The sequence below is a fragment of the Aotus nancymaae genome, unplaced genomic scaffold (genome assembly GCF_030222135.1).
Source record: "Aotus nancymaae isolate 86718 unplaced genomic scaffold, 86718_ANA_hifiasm-v0.15.2.pri h1tg000041l, whole genome shotgun sequence".
Taxonomy (NCBI): domain Eukaryota; kingdom Metazoa; phylum Chordata; class Mammalia; order Primates; family Aotidae; genus Aotus; species Aotus nancymaae.
Window position 1 is genome coordinate 37,497,366 of NW_026988455.1, and position 4,632 is coordinate 37,501,997.

Here is a 4,632-nt window from a genome sequence, read left to right on the forward strand (position 1 = left end):
GCACTTCTGAATTCCAGGGAGAGACTGTTACTTATAGGCTGGGTGACCTCAGTCCAATGACATAATTTCTGTGGACTTCATTTGCCACAGCTGTACAATGGGCTTATTAATATATACTTAGTAAGGTGGGTGTTAGGTTTGAATTAATATATAATGTATGTAGCACATAAGTGACTGTCAAAATGTGGTAGCTGCTATCATTCTTACATTCATTAAAAGTATAAAGAAAATATAATAAACATGCTATGGGCTTGAATTGGAAAAATTCTAGGAGTTTTTTGTTTTGTTTTGTTCTGTTCTTTGTTTTTACAGATTCTTAGGATACTTTAGACAAACCTTGTGCCATTCCAAACCTTTGGTTTCCCTGGCAAATAATGAAGATAAGCTCACATGAAAAGCCAGTCCACAGGACATCTTCTCTTTCTCCTTGTGTACATTTAGCTTCAAAAAAATTAGTTCCTGGATGACCAAGAATTACTCTGCATTCAAGCACTCAGCAATGGCAGTTCGCTCCTTCTGGTCCCACATGTGGGCAGGCCCCCCGTCACTCATTCTCACAGTCACCTATTAACGTGTCAGTGTAGTATCAGAGATCTGTTTTAGCAGGCTCACTGCAGGGTACATGTAATCAGTGGAGACACCACACTTAACTGTGATTGATGCCAGCCTTTTGACAATTTTTTTCTGCCAGACCTCTCCATCATTCGGTGGCAATGTTTTCCCGAGTGCTAAATAATTTCTCTGAATTATCACGGCCACTTTGTAGACCAACTTGCAGAGATGTCTTTTGTCACAGATGCATTGGGAAGGGCTTTTACCTTGTATGTGCCTTTTCTTCTTAAACTTAAATGCTTCTTTCCATGCTTCTACCACCTCTCTATTCATCACAGATTTTTTTCAAGGTAAATAAAAGGGATATTATAATGAATCTAGTCTGAAATCTATTTCCAATTCTTCATTTGGTTGAGAGCATGACCTTAAAAATACAATTACTACTATGCCTTTGTATTTTTCTTCTTTCAGACATTTTGACTTTTAAGAATTTGAGGTTTTATACAGATTCAAATAAGTTGTCATCCCTATAATTTGGCATTTGATGTTGGCCATAGAGACCTTCCAAATTTGGACTTGAATGAGAACGGCCTCAGTTTCTCCCTTTCCTTTCCCCAAACACCCAGACCCAGCTCTAAACCCAGGAATATAACTGTCATGAGACCATTAGAAGATGACAAATTCTGATGGCCCCAGCAACTCCTCCATTATGCAGTGAGACCTGTAACAAAGCTAGAGCTATGCAAAAGAAAACACTTGCTTGGGCTGGGTGGGTGGATCACCTGAGGTCAGGAGTTTGAGACCAGCCTGGCAAACATGGTGAAACACTGTCTCTACTAAAATTACAAAATTAGCCGGGTGTGGTGGTGCATGCCTGTAATCCCAGCTACTCCAGAGGCTGAGGCAGGAGAGTCACTTAGAACCTGGGACGTTGTACTGAGCTGAGATCGCACCACTGCACTCCAGCCTGGGTGACAGAGGGAGACTCTGTCTCAAAACGACAACATAAACAGAAAACACTTGCTTGATCCTCTTTATGAAAAATGAACAGCATTTTCACTTGATAATATCCAAAGAGTAATTGAAAAAGACAGAGAGCCATGTTCAAATTAATGGGACATATTATAAAAACTAAAAGGCGATAGGTGGTTAACTTCACTTTTGACTCAAGGTCAATCATTGTTCCTTTCTTTTTCTTTTTTTTTTTTAAGGTGTGCACTTTATTCAACTGGTCTCAAGTTACAGGTAAGCCCTGGCTGCCTCCACCCACTCCCAGGGAGACCAAAAGCCTTCATACATCTCAAGTTGAGGGACAAAAAAAGGGGTAGCCACAGAGGCTAAAGTCTTTCAAAATAAAACAAAATAAAAAAAGTATTAAGGCGAAATTTTAAAAATTTTTCGTTACACAATTTACAACAAAAGCAATGCTGTCACCTCCCCTGTGTGGACTCGGGAGAGGACTGGGCCATTCTCCTTAGAGAGAAGTGGGGTGGCTTTTGGGGGGGCAAGGGACTTCCTGTAACAATGCATCTCATGATATTTGGAATGACTTAAAAAAAACAATGCACACAATCAAGTCCTCGGCCACATTGTAGAACTTTGGGGGACGCTCGCTCCAACTTACTGCTGTCACCTTCACCATTCCAGTTTTTAAATCCTGAGTCAAGCCAAAACAAAACAAAACAAAACAAAACAAAAAAACAAATAAAGCCATGCCAATCTCATCTTGTTTTCTGCGCAAGTTAGGTTTTATCAAGAAAGGGTGTAACACAACTAAGTCACAGTCCACCTAGAAGCATTTGCGGTGGACGATGGAGGGGCCAGACTCGTCATACTCCTCCTTGCTGATCCACATCTGCTGGAAGGTGGACAGTGAGGCCAGGATGGAGCCACCGATCCACACGGAGTACTTGCTCTCTGGAGGAGCAATGATCTTGATCTTCATCGTGCTGGGTGCCAGGGCAGTGATCTCCTTCTGCATCCTGTCAGCGATGCCAGGGTACATGGTGGTACCACCAGACAGCACTGTGTTGGCATACAGGTCTTTGCAGATGTCCACGTCACATTTCATGATGGAGTTAAAGGTAGTTTCGTAGATGCCACAAGATTCCATGCCTAGGAAAGAAGGCTGGAAGAGCGCCTCAGGGCAGCGGAACTGCTCATTGCCGATGGTGATGACCTGACCATCGGGCAGCTCATAGCTGTTCTCCAGGGAGGAGCTGGAGGCCGCCGTGGCCATCTTCTCCCTGAAGTCCAGGGCAACGTAGCACAGCTTCTCCTTGATGTCACGCACGATTTCCCGCTCAGCTGTGGTGGTGAAGCTGTAGCCGCGCTCGGTGAGGATCTTCATGAGGTAGTCAGTCAGGTCCCGGCCAGCCAGGTCCAGACACAGGATGGCGTGGGGGAGGGCATACCCCTCATAGATGGGCACAGTGTGGGTGACCCCGTCACCAGAGTCCATCAAGATGCCAGTGGTATGGCCAGAGGTGTACAAGGAAAGCACGGCCTGGATGGCCACATACATGGCTGGGGTGTTGAAAGTCTCAAACATGATCTGGGTCATCTTCTCACGGTTGGCCTTGGGGTTCGGGGGGCCTCAGTGAGCAGCATGGGGTGCTCCTCAGGAGCCACACACAGCTTGTTGTAGAAAGTGTGGTGACAGATCTTCTCCATGTCGTCCCAGTTGGTGACAATGCCATGCTCGATGGGGTACTTCAGGGTCAAGATGCCTCTCTTGCTCTGGGCCTCATCACCCACGTAGGAGTCCTTCTTACTCATGCCCACCATCACGCCCTGGTGCCTGGGGCGCCCCATGATGGAGGGGAAGACAGCCTGGGGAGCATCATCGCCAGCGGAGCCGGCCTTGCACATGCCGGAGCCGTTGTCGACAAGTGCAGCAATATCATCATCCATGGTGAGCTGGCGGCGGGTGTGGACGGGCGACGGAATGGCAAGGGCGAGGCTCTGTGCTCGCGGGGTGGACGCGGTCTCGGCGGTCAACCATTGTTCCTTTCTAACACACTCTTTCTTCCTTGAAGCAAAAATTACCCTGATTGTTTCATCTAAACGTCTCATTAGTGACCTTCTTTCTCTTCTATACCCTCCTGCAAATCTCAGTGAATAAAAATTAAAATTCGACTGGGCGCGGTGGCTCAAGCCTGTAATCCCAGCACTTTGGGAGGCTGAGGAGGGTGGATCACGAGGTCAAGAGATCGAGACCATCCTGGTCAACATGGTGAAACCCCGTCTCTACTAAAAATACAAAAAATTAGCTGGGCATGGTGGCGCGTGCCTGTAATCCCAGCTACTCAGGAGGCTGAGGCAGGAGAATTCCCTGAACCCAGGAGGCGGAGGTTGCAGTTAGCCAAGATCGCGCCATTGCACTCCAGCCTGGGTAACAAGAGCAAAACTCCGTCTCAAAAAAAAAAAAAAAAATTAAAATTCATACAAATTCTCAGGAAAACATGGACTTGCCCATTTAGAATGACTTTAAGGAATAAAGAAATTACCAAGTAGAGTAAAATGTAATCTTTTCTTCTTACATATGTATTTTGAGAAATCTATCTGAAGTCTAACATCATCTGTAAAAGCTGTGCCAATGATTTTACCTGTCAAGTGTTTCTTTACCACTTTTTGCTTTAAAATACTCTAAGACCCCAATAATATTATGGTACACATTCTTCTGTTCTCTATTTACATGAACCATATTACTTTCCCATATGAGGTGGGACTCTATAGTAGGGTGGGTAAACTTTTTCCATAAAGGGGTGGGTAGTAATTATTTTAGACCTTGCAATGCAAGAAACAGTGCCCTCAAAACTTGGAGCAACTGTTCTCACCAAAGGCTAATCGTCTTTTTTTGAGATGGAGTTTCGCTCTTGTTACCCAGGCTGGAGTGCAATGGCGCAATCTCGGCTCACCACAACCTCTGCCTCCTGGGTTCAGGCAATGCTCCTGCCTCAGCTTCCTAAGCAGCTGGGATTACAGGCATGCGTCACCATGCCCAGCTAATTTTTTGTATTTTTAGTAGAGATGGGGTTTCACCTTGTTGACCAGGATGGTCTCGATCTCTTGACCTCG

At 45.4% G+C, this 4,632-nt stretch overlaps 1 pseudogene; it reads right to left on the reverse strand.

Moving 5' to 3' along the window:
• Nucleotides 1-1,799: 1,799 nt before the first annotated feature.
• LOC110566987 (actin, cytoplasmic 1-like) lies at nt 1,800-3,468 on the reverse strand (annotated as a pseudogene).
• Between the last annotated feature and the right edge of the window lie 1,164 nt (nt 3,469-4,632).